A 20,559-nucleotide genomic window follows, 5' to 3' on the forward strand; every position below is an offset into this window, starting at 1 on the left:
TGTGAATGTAGTATGTGCATCATATTACAGTGCCTCTAACATAAAGAAACAGGATCAATGCTCACCAAATGAAACCTGTATAATCAAGAAGCAGGTTTCTTTTTTATTTTTATTATGACATTATTGTTGTACAGAGGCACATTGTGACATTTACAAAAGTAAACAAGCTCCTTTCAGGAGTTCTTACATAGATTTTTTCTTCCTTTCCCCAGAAAATGCCCATCATTCTGATTACTAACACTTGAACCTATTTTGGCCTCTTGAATTTAATAGCAACATAATCAAAGAATGTATAATCTTCTGTTTTTTGCTTCATTTTAATCATCCATGTGGTTGGTTCAGTTACTCATTTTCATTGCTACAGAACATTGTATTAGATAACTGTATCAAATCTGTTCACTCATCCTAAAGTTGATGAATAAGGATGTGGTTTTTATTTTTCCCTTATAAATAATGCTATTATATAACTTCTTTATGTTCTTAGTGCCTTTGAGAAAATATTTCTGTGTATTCAAGTTGTTTACCTGCTTGACCATATAATATCCATGTGATTGATATTAACAGATAATACAAAACATCTTCAATATGTATGTATTTACACTCTCACAGCAGTATATAAAAGTTCATATGGATTTCCAGAATTGTCAATGCAAGCCTGAGGTTAATTTGTCCAAATGTCTTGCATTTTGGACTTCATTGGATTGCCTTACCTTGTTTGTTTGACTATATGACTTCTCTGTTTAATGTAGAGATTTGTGAAGTTTCAAAACAATGCAACCATAGCCACCATCTTACCAGCATGATTTTTCTATATTATCAACTGTTCCTAATAAATTTAATTAAGTAAAATCCATAATAGCACATCATAAAGTGTTTAACATTGTGAGCTTTTGAGTCACACTGCACAGATGGACACCAAGAGCTTAGAACTTGCAATCTGGTTGACATACAGCAAACTGCCTCATTCAACATTTCCTCAGATGCAAAATGATGATAACAGCAGTATCTAACTTACAAAAAATGTCAGGGAGTAAAGAAGAGTGGATGTAAATTCTTTCACAAATTCCACAAAGAAATACATCCTTGGTATCTCAAGATTTTCTAAAATAAAGAAAAATCATTGCCCCAGTCATCTTTGAAACAGACCCAATCCTGTATATAGTTATAGGAGAAGAAAAATATTCATAATCATGAAATCTTCATTGACAAAGAAGAATGCCAGTTTCAAGATTATATTTTTGGAAATACCCAGGTCAAGAGAATTACTATGACAAAATGTTGACCCTCTCAAAGCCTTGTGATACAGAAAAGGTTTTCAAGACATGTCATCTTGTTTAATTAATACCTTGGTTGAGCAATGAACTAGCAGCTATAAAGGTAGAGAAGAGAGAATGAAATGTTGTTTGATGCTTTATTGAAGATACTGTTGTGCAGACATCTAAGTGGAGTCTTAAAGGATGAGTAGAAGTCTACTTGGAGAAGAAGGGAGGGGAGAGTAGACACTAGTGCAGAGAAACCAATGGTCTGATGCATGATTATCCTAACTGTTCTATTTTCAGTTTAGCTTATATTCTGGAGCCATATTCATCCAGTTGGCCTTTGGATTGAACCTTTACCTGGCAATCTTCATCCTCTTGATTGTTACTGCTGTTTATACAATCACTGGTGAGTCTACTGCAATACCCAGTCATGCTATCCTCTAATGTATCTTATCTGATCCTGAAATTAGTAACCTCAGTCTTAGCCTTGTCGCTGCCAAAGTAAGGATACCATTTCAGGCCCACAATGAGAGCCAGGCACAGGACCAGAAACACGACTAGAATAAATATGACATAAACCTCATTATTCAAGGTAAGCAGTTTAATTGAGGAAAATGATGAGGTAGATGGGATGGAAACCTTATGGATATAGCTCAGCTGTGTTTGGATGAGAGATCATGCCAGGTATGAGACTAGAAAATGCAAGGTGAGACTCAAATTAGCACAAGATGCCAGGACATGGTAGGTGAGCTATTCTTAGCACAATTAAAAGAGAAGAAGTGAAAAGTAGGTTGATTTTGCAAAGCAGGTATGTACCAACAGTTTAAGTTTTTGTAACCAGATACGTTGGTGTAGTGTCTCATGCATACTGACTTAAGAAAATTAGTTAATTTTAAGTTAACTGGTATGGCTGAGTTGGAAGAAATCAAGAAAAATAGCTTGAATAATTAAGACTGTTCTGAAGCCACTTTTGTACTTTTAGCATATGTTTCACATTACATACAGATAAGGACATTACTCTCCAGTTTTCAAGATCTTTCTTGCTTACTCATGACACTCTCAAAAAGGAAAGTTCTCTTTGACTAGGAATCTGATGAGTCTATAATTGAAAGAGAACATTTTTGTTCAATATTGCTTGAAAACATAGGTAAATGAGTACTTCTTATATTCAGCTAATAAAACTGTGATAGATCCCAACACTAAAATAAAGCCAGTTTTGCTAGACTTTTGAGAACAGGGACACTGTACTAAAAGGGCACAATGAATGAATTTTATGACAAATTTTCATGATATCAAAATTTTGCCCTATCCCCCCATATAGTATTCAAAACCTCACAAAGACAGAAGTCCTCTATAGAATTTTGAATCAGGGCAAGATAAGAGAAAGAGGAAACTGATGAAATACATAAGTACTAAAAGCATAATGATGTCAAGACAAGCTTGGCACTCAGGCAGGAGCTATCAATAGGTTTTATGTTGAGTTAATGTTTGGGATAGACGAGAGCCAGAGGTGAGATCAGATGAATCAATACATCCACTTTTTCTCCCCACAGGGGGCTTGGCCTCAGTGATTTATACAGACACCCTTCAGGCTGTCATCATGGTGATTGGCTCTGCTATTCTCATGGGGTTTGGTAAGTAATGACAGCCCACGCTGTGCCCTAGACCCTGTCTGCTCTGTAACGCTACTTGTCCCTTGCATTTGGGTCATGTTTTCCTATCACATATATATTTACTCTTATAGAAATGTCTTCCAGGCATCTTTAGAGGTTTATAATCTCAGTACGTAGAAGTGGGAAAGAAGAGATTATTTCCTAAAAGTATTGCTTAAATTATCATTTTTAACCTTAATTTATTTGCTTTTCATTTTTGTGGTACTGGAATTAGAACTCAGGGCTTCATTCTTGCTAGGCAAGTGCTTTACCACTTGAGTCACTCTGCCAGCACTTTCTGGGTTAGGTATTTTCAATATAAGATCACTGGCTTCAAACTGCGATCCTCCTGATCTATGCCTCCTGAGTAGGTAGGATTACAGACATGAGATACACGTGCTAGATAGAACAATTTTTATAAATACTTCTTTTAAAAGAATAGATTTCATTATGTTGCCTATATCTCCTGCTAAGGTGTGTTCACACCTTGAAAATTCACTTTGCACAGTTCCAGCACAATGTTTGGTACCTGGTACATGCTCAATACAGTAATGAAGATTTAAATGAATATCAGCATCATCTCTGCAATTCTCTGGCACTGTGATAAATTTTGCATCATTTGAGCCTATGCTAAATGGCCCCAGAGGCCTTGGTTCCTCTTTCTAAGATCAACTACAGTTGTTGTGTTCACCCTGATAATCCTAACCAGACCAGAATGGGCTGAGTTTCACCATCTCCCTTCATCACTTTTAAACTGTTGCTTCCAATTTGTTTTTCTATACAAATATTTAGTTTTATTTTAGCATTAGAATACTACAGTGTTGTACCAGAAAAGTAGATTGTGAGTAAGGTCAGAACAACAAGGCTCTGAGACAGGGAACAGTTCATTGCTTCTTGTTTTTTTCTGGTGACTAAGTCCATCAGGCTTGTTCTGTGAACTCACCATCAGGTTAATCTCTGCTTTGGATGGTTGTGTGACAGCAGTCTCAGTCTGTTGGATCACAGACACTAAGTCAAAATTTCAAAGGGTAACATAAGAAAAATGTTAAAGAATTATTTGCTTTATGTACTTTTTGAAAGTTAATCTGCTACTGTGGCCAATGCCAATGAGATACCAGAAAGACATGAATCATGGGAAAAGGTCACTGATGATCTGACCAGGCTAACAGGAGATGCTTGGATTCCTCCACCTCAAAGGAGTAGTCATAAACATCGGGTGTTATAAATATTCACGATATTTCATTTTATCTGATGCCTTTTTAGCATTTCATGAAGTTGGAGGCTATGAGAGCTTTATTGAGAAGTACATGAACGCCATCCCATCAGTAGTGGAGGGGGACAACCTGACAATCAGCCCCAGCTGCTATACTCCTCAGGCAGACTCTTTCCACATTTTCCGAGATGCTATCCCGGGAGATATTCCATGGCCAGGAATGATATTTGGAATGACCATTTTAGCTCTGTGGTATTGGTGTGCAGATCAGGTAAGCACAAATGTTTGTGTGTAGGAATATATTTATGTTGCTTTTTCTTGTCTCATAGAAAAGCATCTTGCTTCTATTTTGTGCACTTACACATCATTTAAAAAGTCAAATTTTCTTTAAGACTTGATATGGAAAACAGATTCTTTGTCCTCCTCATCGTCTTATTTCTTTTCCTATAGAGACAAGCACTTTCACTTCTTTCAATTACATGTTTTGTTATTTGGGTCTGTTCTCTAAGTCTTTGTGCTCAAAGTGTGATTTATGAAGTATCAGTGTAGATGTCATATTGGAAATAGAAACAAACACTCTCAGTGTTACTCTTACTCACTTAGAATTTTATAATTAATTTCCCCCCAAGTGATTTAAATAGTTATATTGCTCCATTTAGATTTTCAAGTTTTAGAATTTTCTTTCTGACTTCCCATGATAAAATCATGGACTTCATATACATATATGAAATAGAATGAGGAAACCTCTTGAACCTGCTTTAAGTGAGGCATGGAGGGTTTTTCAGTGGGGAACAAATAGTAGGGGTGAGCTAACAAATATACAATATAAGATTATTTGGATGTGTTACAATGGATCCCCAGTACAATGAATACATCCAAACAAAAATGGAAAAACAATTTCAAGCCCATACACAGGCCTATCTCCTGTTAAATCACAATTTGGGGAGAGATTGCCATGCATACTCTTTCCTTGATTATGTAAAGGTAATTTGCCACTGAGCCATGTGGTATATTCTGGTTGGTTTAGCATTAACTTTTCTTTTGTCATGAAATTAAAAATTACTTTTATTTTAAATTTTCTTGATAATTACTACTTATTATGCATGAAATTCTATGAAAATTTGTCAAAGATGCACTCAGTACTTTTAATAAAGAAGGGTGAAGGCTAGGAACCAGTTGCTCAGTCCTATAATCCTAGCTAATTGGGAAGCTGAGATTGGGAGGATCACAGTTCCAGGCCAGGCAGACAGGAATTTTGTTAGACCCCATCTCAATGGATAAAAAGCTGATCATGGTGGCATGCACCTGTCTTCCCAGTGACTGTAAGAAACATAAAATAGGAAGGTCATGGTTCAGGCCATTACAAGCAAAAGGCAAGACCCTTTCTCTAAAATAATCAGAGTATAAAAGGGCTACAGGCATGGCTCTAGCAGTAGAATGCCTGCCAGGTACATGAATCTCTGAGTTCTAACCCCAGTACCTACAAAAAGGAAGACTAACATCAGCAACATGACAAAATAGGAGACCTCTGACTATTCCACCTCCCACAAATACAGAGAGTAAACATCTGTACGTGAATCAGTTCTCCTGAAGAGCGAAGCAGAATCCAGCTGAAAAAGCCCTATGCTCTGAAAAACTGGAAGAGTGTTCACATCAAAATGGTTAAGGACAAATGGAGATACACCCACATATTAACTCCAATGAGAATAAAGTGTGTTACATTGGGAAGGGAAACTCAACTGTCTTTATTTCTCATAGTGGTGATGGGTTTGTACTATACATATAGTGCTTAATTCCTCTATCACTGCTGTAGAGATTGGCTTTTAAATCATGGTTCTTGAACAACAGGTTCGTAAATTGCAGGATTTCACTGAAACAAGGAAAAGGAATGTTTTAAATTGTATAAACTCCTGCATCAATTGTAGCCCCACATATCAGCCCAGATTCCATCTACTGACTAGAAACGTTTGGCTACATACCTTTTCAACATCTCCCTGTAGTTCTGGTATCTAACAAGCCAGTACCATGGAGGCTAGACTCTGCAAAAAAAATAAAGAAAAAACCCAATTCTAGCGTGAACAGGAATAATGACACACCTTATTATTTCTTCCCTGACTTACCCCAAAGACAATCAGCCCCACAGTCTCTTCCTAGAAAATGGTTGGAGGACCTTCCTAGGAAGAATAGGATGGATGGATGGTGCCCTTTGGTCCTTCCTCCGTGGCACGAACCTGAGACTTATGTTTGTAATCCCTTATTAGAAAGAGGCTGAAGATCTCTCTATACCTGATTAGAAATGAGGACAATTTCTCCACCTTGTTCCTTGGGTTTCTTCAGTAGTTATTCCACGTAAGGTGGTTCCCTGGAAAGAAGTTCTTAGAATTATTCTTGATATATCAGGAGAGTGGGCACACCCTGAAGCTTCTTCCCTGTATTGCTACAGCAATAAATCCAGATCTGCATATTCTTCCTTCAAGTCGGTTCTGATCCCACTGAATGCGCCTAACTTTTACAATCTTTGCTAAAGAGGATAGAGATGGCCTGAGGTACTGGCTCCTAAATTACTAGACTATGGGAGTAGAGGAACCTTTGCACTCCTGAGAACTCCTAAACCACGAAATACAAATAAGATGACTTCTAAACTCACAAATAATCAGCAGTTAGCTTCTCAGCTTCTAGATATGTGGTATTTTCAAGAGTACAGATATCTGTCTCATACTCTCTCTTTCGTGTATGCTACAATAAATGAAAGATAGACTCTGGCTCTCTGATTCTCTCCAAGTAAATAAGGAAATTTAAGAACACCTACTACCCAACCTCTCAAGATACATCCCAAGATGCTGATTTCTATCCTACTTCCTTAAAGGCAATAGAAGACTTCTCCCTATAATTTCTGAGAAGTCATTAAGAACAAAGACAGCATTTAAAGCAACCACAAAAAGTTTGGACTCACCTAGAATCTCTTGTTTTATTGGTGAGGATCAGCTGGTGCCCAAGAATAATTTACCAAGACTTGTAGAGATGGTTTTTTGTCTAATACAGAGAAACCCACACAAAGAGCAAAAGACAATGAAGAAACTGGAAAATACATTCCAAAAGAAATAATGAGAAAAATACCCAGGAGCTGACTCTAATTAAATGGATATATGTAATTTATCAAACTAAGAATTCAAAAGAACCCTTAAAAAGATGCTCACTGAGGTAAGGGGAGCAATGTATGAACAAACTGAGTCCTTCAACAAAGAGATAAAAAATGTTTAAGAATAGCATACAGAAATCATTGAGAGGAACAGTAGGATAATATAATCCAAAAGTTCAACAGAGGTCAACAGCAGATAGACCAAGCAGGAGAAAAGAAGAACGAACTTAACAAGAGATATAGGAAATCAACCCATGAGGACCAAAAGAAACAAGAATGAAAAAAAATGAAGAGAGCCTATGAGATTTACTGGACACTCTACCACTGAGTCATGCCTCAACATTAGAGAACGCAATATAGAAAGCAAATAGTAGGGGACTTTAGGATCCTAACCAAAGGCACTTACTGAAAAATTCCATCCAAGAGTTGAAGAATATTCATTCCTCTCAACAATATGTGGAACATTCTCCAAAAGATCACATGTTAGACCAGAAAACAAGTCTTAATAAATTTTTAAAACTCAACCATATCAAGTACCTTTTCTGATCACAATGTTACAGAAATGGAAATCGGTAACAATAGGAACTTTGGAAACTCTCAAACATGGGTGTCAAACCACATGCTCCTGATCAACCAATAGGTCAATGAAGAAACGTTACAAGAAATTTAAATGTTTCTTGAGTCTAGGAAAATTGAAAAACATACCAAATCTGTATAATACTGCCAAAGCAGATCTGAAATGGCATCTAATAAAAATAACACTTACAATAAAAAGATATAAAAGAGGACTGACAGGACTGGGAGGGTACTAACTGGTAGAATTTGAGCTTAGTACCTCTGAGAACCTGGATTCAATTTCTATCACCCAAAAAAATTTCAGGGAAGAGAGAGCTGACGTTACTTACTGTGATGATAAATCTGAGAGTCACGGAGGAGAAATAGTCTGCAAAAAAAGAGTAATACCAACCTTAATTCAAAGTCCACTATTGTCTGCTAACCATTATTTCCTTTTTTCTTAAGGTAATATTAAACACTGAAGTGGGACACTCACCTTCTTTGAAATCATTCCCATTTTCTCAAGAGTGTTTCATGTTTTCCGGGCAGGTCATTGTGCAGCGCTGCCTGTCTGGCAAGAACATGACTCATGTGAAGGCTGCCTGCATCATGTGCGGCTACCTGAAACTCTTGCCCATGTTCCTTATGGTGATGCCTGGGATGATCAGCCGTGTTCTCTACACAGGCAAGCCATGAATCCATATGTCCTCCTCTTGTGCTTGAATTCTAAGTCTTTTACAGATATAGAAAGACTAGAAGAGCCATTTGGTATAGAAATAAAAGCAGAATTACAGGTGGAAGTAAGCACTTGTGCAAAGACAGTCAGAGGCAGGAATATTTGACAGCTTCCATATCTCTTTTGTACCCACCTGCCTGACACATAAGTCCTGTTCTTGTGAGTGACTTTAATTTAAGGTACCCTGCTGAATATGACAGAAGGGCCCTGGAGGATGAGGTAGACTTAACAAATGTGAGCCGAATGAGCTTCCATAGTTGAGATTGGTGATATCTTTGACTAAGGAAAATCTTTGATCTGTACTCTAACTTTTTGGTCCCTCTGAGACAACTACAGGACTTAATCAGTTTTCAGTGTTTGAAATCAGGTTATTTGAGAAACATTAAATTCTGTGTCAGATGTGATTAACTGGTACTATTGAAGTTTTTCCTTAAAACTGAAAAGTGAAGGAGGCAGTGCATGTATCAAATATGATATATTTGATACATTGTGAGAACCTTTGTAAATGCCACAATGCACCCCACCCAACATAACAATAAAGAAAAAGAAAAAGCAAAGGAAAGATAATCTTTTTTGGCTAAATGGAGACTCATTTCTAGTGAGAAAATCCATCAGATAACATGGTATTCACTATGCTTTCTCAACTAGGCATAACTTTATTTCAATTACATTCTAAAATGATCATCACGTGAGCAACTTTACTTCTTATTACAGTATTTTTAGAACACTAAAGAATGTAGAGGAAACTTTCAGGCAAGGAATAGTCAAATAATGTTTGTATTTCTCTTTATGGAAAACTGCACACAAAATACTAAACATTATGTCAAGAGTTAGAGAAATACTAAGATTATTATGTTAAAAGCAAAATAAGGCTACAAAATTTATTTTCAATGATAATCAAAAGACATTTTTCTGCGAACAAGAGTTAGAAGGGAACAGAAATATTTTAAAAAGGTAAATGTATTATATTTCTAGGTAGTTTTATCAGTTTTTCCTTTCTCTCACTATGATGTGGTTTAAAAAGAAATTGCATCAAGGTACTTTACAACTTCCACAGAGGTAAAGAATCATTATTCATGGAACAGTCACTCAGTTAAACAGCACAGGTGAGACTTCTTAGATGTAGGTGAATGACACTGGATAAATGTGTCTGGACATAGGACCTAGCTTCCTAGGTGTAGTTATGCTTGTTTCCTGGACTCACTGCTTCAGGTAAAATGGATTCTTCTGCCATTTTCTGGAACTACTCCCTCTGTTTACTCTAGTGTGCCAACACAGACATATCCATAGGTCAGTGCAAGTGGACCTACTGATAACAAACATTTTGGAGATTCCACCATGGGCAGTGACCAGACCCACTGTAGCAAACTCCAAGTTCAATATCCTATTTCCAGACAAATGTGTTTCATATTATATTTTATCTCTGTTTTCATTGGTTGTGGCCTGTGCTTGTTTGAGCCCTGCTCACTGACATCACCTCCACATCTCTTCTCAGATAAGATGGCCTGTGTCTCCCTTCTGAATGTATGAAACACTGTGGCTCTGAAACTAGCTGCAGTGACTATGCCTACCCAACACTGGTGCTGGAACTGATGCCGAATGGTAAGTAAATGTTCACGTTCAGGCAGCCTTGGAGGCCGGGCGCACAGATGGCTTGCCTGGATAGATGGAACTTGAGGAAATATTGTATAATAATCTTTGGTAATTCTTACTTCCATTAATTCAATTCTAGTCAGCAGACATTTCTTGAGCACCTTACATAGGCTGAAAGATGTATGATGACCCTAGAATATTCAAAGATGAGCAATTTCTTAGAATAATCCTTATTCCTTCAGGTTCAAGACTGTCTGTGAACTCAGTCAATAACATTTAGATTAACTATTTGTCAAAGAAAAAGTTGTATAATCACAAACATATAAAATTAGAGGATTACAGTTTAATTATTTACCTTGCTTCATTTTTCTTTGGCCAGAGATGCCCAAAGTATATATTCCAATCTACTTTATTTATATGTATTTATTAAGTACATACTATTTGTTCAGCCACTAAGCAGGAAAAGTCAATGAAGTAAGCAGAAGTAGAAATGTCCCTACACTTTAAAACTTCAAGACAAAGATGAACCACAACATAAAATAAGTAAATTATTAGGATTTCAGGAGGTGGCCAGAAAGAAATGGAACAGGGTGCAGAACTCTAGAGTGACCGAGTAATCTTGTAACTTGTGACCATCAAAGGTTGGCTAACACTTCTCTGCCCCTTCCCTTACCAGCACACATAAGCATTTTCAAAATGAAGATAGAATTTCCCCAATACATAACATGGAACACAATCCACACCACCCTGTCCCAAGTTCAGGGTCAACTAATGAGCACAAGGAACTGAAGTGTAAAGCTCCCCTAATGTTTCACAACCCTCAGCTTTGCCTGCAAAAGGCTTTACAACAGTGCCACCCACCAGCCCTCTACCTCTCCAGTTCTCTAAGTCTTCAGGGATCAAAGACTTTCTCTTCCAAAGAAAGAGGTTACTGGACTATTTCCTCTCTACCAAAATTACTTTCCAGCAGATAACTTCTAAGTTAATATTTATAACTAAATGTCTATACTGGATTAACTTCAAATCACCAGAAAATTTGATTGATATTGATGGTTATTGATAATTACATTAACTAATCCATATTGTATATGACCCATTTGTCATACAATAGCTCTCTGATTTAGCAAAGTACTCTTGAACCATGGCATCCAGCCTAATCAATGCTTGCACCCTTTTTCTGCTCCAGGACTGCGAGGCCTGATGCTGTCAGTCATGTTGGCCTCTCTCATGAGCACCCTGACCTCCATCTTCAACAGCGCCAGCACCCTCTTTGCCATGGACCTCTACACCAAGTTGAGAAAGAAGGCGTCAGAGAAAGAGCCGCTGATAGCTGGACGGTGAGAGAGTCCGAATTTCTAACTATAGTCCCTCTGAGTATGTGGTAGACATAAAATGAGCTACAGCTCCCTGGTCTTTGGCTTCTGTGAAAGCAAACATAGAGTAAAGGAGGAACATTAGGGGATTTTTAATTCAAATTTTCACTGTCCATATACAAAAATTGAGGTCATACTCTTTATTAGCATATGTGAAATTGTGCAATTTAAGGGTTTTATTGTGACACCTCCACACATGCAGGAACATACTTTGATCATATTCAACACTTCTATTATTCTTTTTTCCCTCTTCCTCTCTCCCCCCTTTCCTTCCTTTTCCATCTCCCTAAGTAGTTCCCTTTCTACTTGTTTTTCCCCTCACTACCACAAATAAGAAAAGATCCCTCACTTTTCTTCATGGGTCTGGTTTACTTTACTTAACATGATAACCTCCAGATCCATCTATATTACAGAAAATGACATAATGTCCTTCTAAATAACTGAGTAAAACCCAATGTTGATGCATACCACATTTTCTCTATCCATTGATCTATTGATGGGCACCTAGTTTGATGACATAATTTGACTACTGTAAATATTAATGAGACCATACATTTTCTCACATTTCCTATTTTTGCTTCAACATTTAAAATGTTTGCAGGTAGAGTGTTATATTCATTAACATCTCTATGGAAGATGTGCCAAACAAAGCATACAGTCATACCACAATTACAGAATTACATACTTATGAGTACGTGCATGTTTACATGAGAGTTTATCTCGAAAACACTTTTTAAAAACTTGAGTGTTTCACTGTATTAATTTCCACAAAAAGTGAACCATAGAGAATGTTTAGAGAGACACCTAAATATTAGATATTTTTAAAATTTTCAAACTCTTAAATCACTCTACTAACTTACCTGTAACCAGATCACTTAGATAATTAACCTTCAATTCTTTTTCTTTTCTCCTCAGTAGTCAAATCAGGATGTAATTTCTTCCATTTTCCCTAAGTCCTTGTTTCATAACATATTACATAGAATCAAGTTATCATCACAACATTTTGGCTAACTAATGATGTAGGAGTGGTTTCAAATGTAGTTTTGAGGAATTGATGAAGTAAATCAAAGGAGAATAGACAATTTACACATTAAACAGTTTTTCTTTTTCAATGATTGTTCTTGAAAATGCCAGTAACAGTAAAAATTGAACAAATGTTGCTCATACTTTAGAAGACAAAGAGGAAATTGTGAAACCATGCTTTTAAATGAAATAATTGTTTTTTTTAAACTTTCTTTTTTTCCTTTATTTTCTGCTGGGTGGGGATATATTGCAGCATTTATCCAGGTTCTTACAATGTATCAAATATGTCATGCTTGAATTCACCCTTTCCCCTAGTGGTGTTCTTGATGGTAGCTATTCTCACAGGAGTGAGGCAGAATCTTAGTGTGGTTTTGATTTGCATTTCCTTTATGACCAAGGTTGTTGAGCATTTTTTTCATGTGTTTTTTAGCCATTTGGTCTTCTTCCTTTGAAAAATCTCTGGTTCATTTGCCCATTTCCTTATTGGGTCCTTGATTTGGATGGGGGGAGTTCAGTTTTTTGAGCTTCCTGTGTATTCTGGTTATCAGTCCCTTGTCTGATGTATAGCTCCAAGGGTTTTCTTCCATTCTATGGGTGGCCTCTTCAATTTAGAGACCACTTCTTTTTTGTGCAGAAGCCTTTTAATTTCATGCAGTCTCATTTGTCGATCATTCCTGTTAATTGCTGGGTCGTTTGAGTTCTGCTGAGGGAGTCCTCGCCTATACCTATTGCTTCCTGTGTATTCTCTGCTATTTCCTGTACTAGCTTCAAGCTTTCAGTTCTGTTATTGAGGTCCATAATCCACTTTGAGTTGATACTTGTACAGGGGGACATACAAGGATCTAGTTTTAGTTTTCGGCAGGCAGATATCCAGTTTTCCCAGCAACATTTGTTAAAGAGGCAGTCTTTTCTCCATTGAATGTTTTTGGCATCTTTGTCAAAAATTAGGTGGGTGTACCTCCATGGATTCGTATTTGGGCAATTTATTCTGTTCCACTGGTCTTCGTATCTATTTTTATGCTAGTACCATGCTGTTTTTATTGCTATGGCTCTGTAGTACTGTTTAAAGTTGGGTATTGAAGTTGGAGCAACCTCCAGAGTTGCTCTTTTTGCTCGGGGTTGCCTTGGCTATTTCCAAATGAACTTTAGGATTGATTTTTCAATCTCTGTATTGAATGACTTTGGGACTTTAATGGGGAGTGCATTGAACATGTAGACTGCTTTTGGTAGTGTAGCCATTTTTACTATGTGGATTATGCCAATTTGTGAGTATGGGATATTGTTACACCTTCTGAAGTCTTCTTTGATTTCTTTCTTCAGTGGTTTGTAGTTTTCCTTGCAGAGGTCATTCACATCCTCTGTTAAGTTTATTCCTAGGTGGTAGATTTGTTTTGAGGCTATTGTAAATGGAATTTTATCCTATATCCTCAATATGTTCATTGTTGGTGTATAGAAATGCTAATGATTTTTGTAAATTGATGTATCCTGCTATGTTGCTGAAGCTGTTTATAGCATCAAGAAGTCTTTTCGTGGAGTATTTCAGGTCTTTTATATATAAAATCATGTTATCGCAAATAGCGATAATTTGACTTCTTCTTTACCTATTTATATTTCTGTTATTTTTCTTCCTGTCCTATTGCTGTAGCTAGGAATTCCAAGACTGTGTTGGAAAGTAGTGGGGAGAGTGGGCACCCTTGACTTATTCCTGACCTTAGTGGAAATGGTTTCAATTTTTCCCCATTATGTATGATGTTGGCCATGGTTTGTGTTATTATGTTGGGGTACATTCCTTTTATTCCTAGTTTCATCAGAGCTTTTATCATGAAAAGATGTTGAATTTTATCAAAGGCATTTTCTGCATCTATTGAGATGATCAAGTGGATTTAGTCTTTGCTTCTGCTAATTTGTTGTGTTGCATTTAATGATTTGGATATGTTGAACCATCCCTGCATCACAGGGATGTAGCTGACTTTGTATGATCATGTATGATGAATTTGGATTGCCATTATTTTAACAAGGATTTTTCCATCTATGTTCATTAGAGAAATTGGCCTGTAATTTTCTTTTTTTGTTGTGTCCTTCTCTGGTTTTCGTGTAAGTGTAATACTGGATTCATAGAAGGAGTTTGGCCGTGTACCTTCCCTTTCTATTTTGCAGAAAAGTTTAAGGAGAGTTGAAATTCTTCTTTAAAGGTCTGGTAGAACTAAGCAGAGAATCTGTCAGGTCCTAGACTTTTCTTTTTTGGGAAACTCTATTGCTGCTTCAATTTCATTGAGAGTTATATATTTGTTTAGTTGATTAATTTCCTCTTGGTTCAATTTTGTATGGTCATATGTATCTAGAATATTGTCCATTTCTTCTAGATTTTCAAGTTTATTTGAATATAGGTTTTCAAAGTTGTCCCTGTTGATTTCCTGGATTTCCTTGGTGTTTGTTGTTTTCTCCCCCTTTTCATTTCTGGTTTTATTAATTTAGGTCTTTTCTTTCCTCATTTTAGTCAGATTTGCCTGGGGTTTGTCAACTTTGTTTATTTTTTCAAAGAACCAGCTTTTTGTTTCATTGATTCTTTGTATGGTTTTTTTTGTTTTTTGGGCTCTAATTTGCTGATTTTGGCCCTTATTTTTATTATTTCTCTAATTCTGCTTATTTTGGGTTTAGTGTGTTCTTATTTTTCCAGGAGTTTAAGATGCAACATCAGGTTATTTGTTTGAGATCTTTCTGTGTTTTTTTAAATTTTTAAAAATTTATTCATTTATTTTATTATTCATATGTGCATACAAGGCTTGGGTCATTTCTCCCCCCTGTCCCCACCCCCTCCCTTACCACCCACTCTGCCTTAACACTCACTCTGTGTTTTTAATATATTCACTCATGGCTATAAATTTTCCCCTTGGGACTGCCTTTGCTGTATACCAAAGGTTCTGATAGGCTGTGTTTTCATATTCATTAAATTCTAGGAACTTTTTGATTTTCTCCCTTATTTCTTCTATGACTCTCTGATTATAGAGCAATGTGTTGTTCAGTCTCCAATTATTTGTGTATTTTCTGCTGCTTCATCTGTTGTTAAGTTGTAGTTTTATTACACTCTGGTCAGACAGTATGCAGGGGGTTATTTTAGTTTTCTTATATTTGTTGAGAAGGGCTTTGTGCCCTAGGATGTGGTATGTTTTGGAGAATGTTCCATCGGCTGCTGAGAAGAATGTGTTTTGTGCTGTTGAAGGGTGGAATACACTGTAGACATCTTTCAGGTTCACTAAATCTACAGAATTGTATAATTCTAGAATTTCTTTGTTGATTCATTGTCTAGATGACATATTGGTGATAGACTGAAGTCTCCCACTACCACTGTGTTTGAATCTATCCATGATTTTAATTCCATTAGTGTATGTGTAATTAACTTGGGTGCACCAACATTGGGTGCATATAAGTTGATAATTGTTATTTTGTCTTGATATATTATTCCTTTTATTAGTATGATGTGACCTTCTTTATCTCTTTTGACTAACTTAAGTTTGAAATCCACTTATCTGATATCAGTATTTCTACTCCTGCCTGTTTTGGAGGACTATTAGCTTGGTAAATCTTCCACCCTTTCACCCTAATATAGTGTTTTTTTTGTCAATATGGGGGGTTTCTTGTAAACAACATATTTCAGGTATTCCTTCTTAATCCATTTTGCCAAACTGTGTCTTCTGATGAGGGAGTTGAGTTCATTAACATTCAGTGTTAATACTGAGATATATGTGGTAATTTCTGCCATTTAGTTGTTCTTGTTGCTTAGGGATTTGTGTGTGTGCAGTCAATTCTATGCTAATCTCTCAGTACTTGTCTGTTATTGTCTTAAGGTTTAATATTTCCCATTATGTCACAGTTATGTTTGTTTTCATCTTCTTTGTGAAGGATTCCTTTCAGAATCTTCTGTAGTGGTGGTTTGGTGGTCATACATTGATTTAGTTTGTTTTTATCATTGAATGTTATTATTCCTTCATCAATTTTGAATGATAACTTTGCTGGGTAGATTATCCTAGGACTGAAATTGTTTTATTTCATTGCTCAAAATACCTCACTCTATGCCCTTCTCACTTTTAAGGTTTCTGTTGAGAAATCTGCTGTTATCTTTATGAAGTTGCCTTTTTATGTTAGTTGATTTTTCTTTTATGGCACTCAGTAATCTTTCCTTGTTCTCTGTGATAAGTTGTTTTAATGATAATATGCCATGGAAAGGTTATATTTTGTCCATATCTGTTTGGTGTCCTGGAGGCTTCTGGTACCTGGATTGTCAATGCCCGTGAGTTACAGGTTTGGTCTTTAAATGGATTCACTGAACTTTTGTGTATTCCTTTCATAGTTCTTGAGTCTTTTGTGGTCTTTTTGTTTGTAAATTTCTTGTTAAGATACATTCATTGTATGGGGCTGGGATTTGTAGCAACAATTATGATTAGACTTACATTTTACATTATTTATATTGCCCTCATGCCCCTCAACCACCTTCCCATCCCCTTAAGGCAATTGCAAGAGGTTTTTTAGTTCTGTTTCATATAGGTATATGAAGTCCATCTACCATATATTGTCACATTAATCTCATTCCTTCACACTCCCCTCTCCCACTAGTACCCCAACACACATTCTACCTATTTTACAGTCCTGGTTTTTATTATTAATATTTAAGTGATGTCAAAAGGGGTGTCTCAACATATGCCCACTGTGAGTGTGCTTCACTTTGATCCATTCAACTCATCCATTACCCCCCTTACCACTTTACCTCCTATGCTTCATTTTTCAACAGCTTTTAATACACATCCTTAAATCCTCTATCTTCCCAGATGTTATATTTTACAATATTATGGATGCTTTATCATTCTCTTTTCCTTTCCCTGAGTTCCATTGAGTTGTTCCACTGTTACAAGCATGTTCTACATCTGAGTTTTTATAAGAGCATGCTTGTTTTTGTATATATGTTTGTATTTGGATCAATGTTTCATGTATGAGAGAAAACAGGCACCTTTTGTTTTTCTAATCCTGGCTTACTTCACTTAACATGATGTCCTTCAGTTGCATCCATTTACATTCAAACCACAAGTCATTATTCCTTATGGCTTAGTAATACTCCACTGTTTATATAAACCAAAATTTATTGATCCATTCCTCAGTTTTAAGGCTCTGTGGTTGCTTCAAATGCTTGGTTATTGTGAATAGAACTGCCATGATCATCAGTGTATAGGTGTCTCTACAGTACCTGTCTTACATTCTTTGGGGTAGATGCCCAGTAGTGGTATCACTGAATAATATGACAGTTCTATCTCTAGTTTTTTAAGGATTCTCCATACTGCTTTCCATAGTGGTTTGACTAATTTGCATTCCTGCAAGCAGTGTATAAGGATTCTTGTTTTACCACATCCTTGCCAGCATTTGTTTTGTTGTAACCCTTGATTATGGCCATTCTAACTGGGGTGAGATGAAATGTAGTGTTGTTTTGATTTGCATCTCTTTTATAACCAGGAAAATTAATCACTTCTTCATGTATATACTGGCTATTTGTACCTCTTCCTTTGAGAATTCCCTGTTTGATTCATGGGTCCATTTCTTCATTGTAGTGTTGATTCTTTGGGGGCTGAGTTTTTTAAGTTTCCTGTAGATTCTGGAGATTAGTCCCTTATCGGATGAGTAGTTGGTAAAGATATTCTCCCATTCTGTGGGTTGTCTCTTGAGTCTGGTGACTGTTTCCTTTGCTGTTCAGAAGCTCGTTAGTCTGATTCAGTCCCATTTCTTCATTGTTTCTCTCAGATGGTGAGCCTTTTGAGTTCTGTTTAGGAAGTCATTCTCTATACCTATCTGTTCCAGTGTATTTCCTACTGCTTTCTGGAGTCATTTCAAAGTTTCAGGCCTTATATTAAGGTCTTTGATCCACTTTGAATATTTTGGTACAGAGTGAAAGACAGGGTTCTAATTTCAGTCTTCTATGTGTGGATCCAGTTTTCCCAGAAGAATTTGTTGAAGAGGCTGTCTTTTCTCCATCATGTGTTTTGTGTTCCTTTGATGAAGATATAGATGTGTGCATTTATGTCTGGATCTTGTACTCTGATCCATTGGTCTTCCGTTTTTTTTTGTTTTTTGTTTTTTTTTGCTGATACCATGCTGTTTTTATTGTTATGCCTCTGCAGTTTAGTTTAAAGTTAGATATTTTGATGCCTCCAGCATTGGACTTTTTGCTCAGAATTGCTCTGGCCATTTGAGGTATTTTGTATTTCCATATGTATTTCATGATTTATTTTTCTGTTTCTGTGCAGAATGTCATTGGGATTTTGATAGGGATTGCATTAACATGTAGATTTCTTTTGGTAGTATGGCCATTTTCACAATGTTGATTCTACCAATCCAGAGCATTGAAGGTCTTTCCATATTCTGATGTTTTCTTTGATTTCTCTCTTCAGTGGTCTATAGTTCTCATTAAAAAGGTCCTTGGTTTCTTTCATTAAATTTATTCCAAGTTATTTTATTGACTTGAGGTTATTGTAGGTAGGATTACTTCCTTCCCTGATTTCTTTCTTAGTCTGTTCATTGTTGGTATATAAGAAAGCTATGGATTTCTGTGTGTAAACTTTGTATCCTGCTACTTTGCCAAAAGAGTTTATGATTTCTAATAGTCTTTTAGTAGAGTTTTTGGGGTCTCTAAGATATAGGATCATGTTATCTGCAAATAGGGATAATTTAACTTCTTCTTCCATATTTGGATCCTTTTTTGGTTCTTGCTCTTGTCATATTGATATGGCTATTAATTCCAAAGTTATATTGAATAGGAGTGGAGAAAGCAGACTGACCCGTCTCATTCCTGATTAATGGGAATGGTTTCAGTTGTTCCACATTTAATATGATGTTGGCTATATGTTTATTGGTGTACAGACTTCATAGTGTTGAGGAAAATTCCTTGTATTCCTAGTTTCTTCAGTATTTTTATTATGAAAGGGTGATGGATTTTGTCAAATGCTTTTTCTGCATCTATTGAGAGGATCATGTGCTTTTTGTCCTTGCTTCTATTTATGTGCTGTATTACATTAATGGATTTATGTATGTTGAGTCATACTTGCACCACTGGAAAGAAACCAACTTGGTCATGGTGTATGAACTTTTTGACATGTTGTTGAATTCTGTTTGCCAGTATTTTGTTGAGAATCTTTGTGTCTACATTCATTAAAGATATTGGTCTATAATTCCCTTTTCTTTTACATCTTTGTTGTGTTTTGGAGTGAGCATAAATCTGGCTTCACAGAATGAGTTTGGTAGTGTTCATTCCCTTTCTATATCTTTGAAAAATTTGAGTAGCATTGTTGTTAGTACTTCTTTAAATAAAGAGGGAGATGGATGTGAGGGCGATCTGGCTGTGACATCTGTCACCCATTGATCGCCAGGGTTGATTCGGCTGATCTGGCTGGCTAGGCGGGTGTCCCCTTCCTCCCTCACCACTCCATGTGCGTCCCTCCCAAAGCTGCGCGCTCGGTCGAAGAGGATGACCATCCCCGATAGAGGAGCACCGTTCTTTGGTCAACGGTATACGAGTAGCTGCACTCCCCTGCTAGAACCTCCAAACAAGCTCTCAAGAGGGAGATTTCTTATTATTACTTTAGTTTCATTGCTTGAAATATTTAGGTGTTTAATATATCCTTGGTTCAATTTTGGTGGGTTATATGCATCTAGGAATTTATCCATTTCATCTAGATGCTCCAGTTTACTTGAATATAAGTTTTCAAGGTACTTGCTAATGATTTGCTGATTTCATTAGTATTTGTGGTTTTGTCTCCTTTTTCATCTCTGACTTTATTAATTTGGGTCTGCTCCCTCCTCCATTTTGTCATGTTGGTTAAGGGTTTGTTGATCTTATTAATCTTTTCAAAGTGCATTTTGTTTTATTGATCTTTGTATAGTTTGTTTGGTTTCAATCCCATTAATCTCAGCCCTGATCTTTATTATTTCTCTCCATCTGCTGTTTTTGGGTTTGGTTTGTACATGTTTTTCTAGGAG

At 36.5% G+C, this 20,559-nt stretch overlaps 1 pseudogene; it reads left to right on the top strand.

The window, feature by feature from the left end:
- Positions 1-20,559, top strand: part of LOC109675042 (solute carrier family 5 member 4-like) — a 79,005-nt pseudogene that overhangs the window by 29,990 nt on the left and 28,456 nt on the right.

The sequence above is a fragment of the Castor canadensis genome, chromosome 18 (assembly GCF_047511655.1).
Source record: "Castor canadensis chromosome 18, mCasCan1.hap1v2, whole genome shotgun sequence".
NCBI lineage: Eukaryota > Metazoa > Chordata > Mammalia > Rodentia > Castoridae > Castor > Castor canadensis.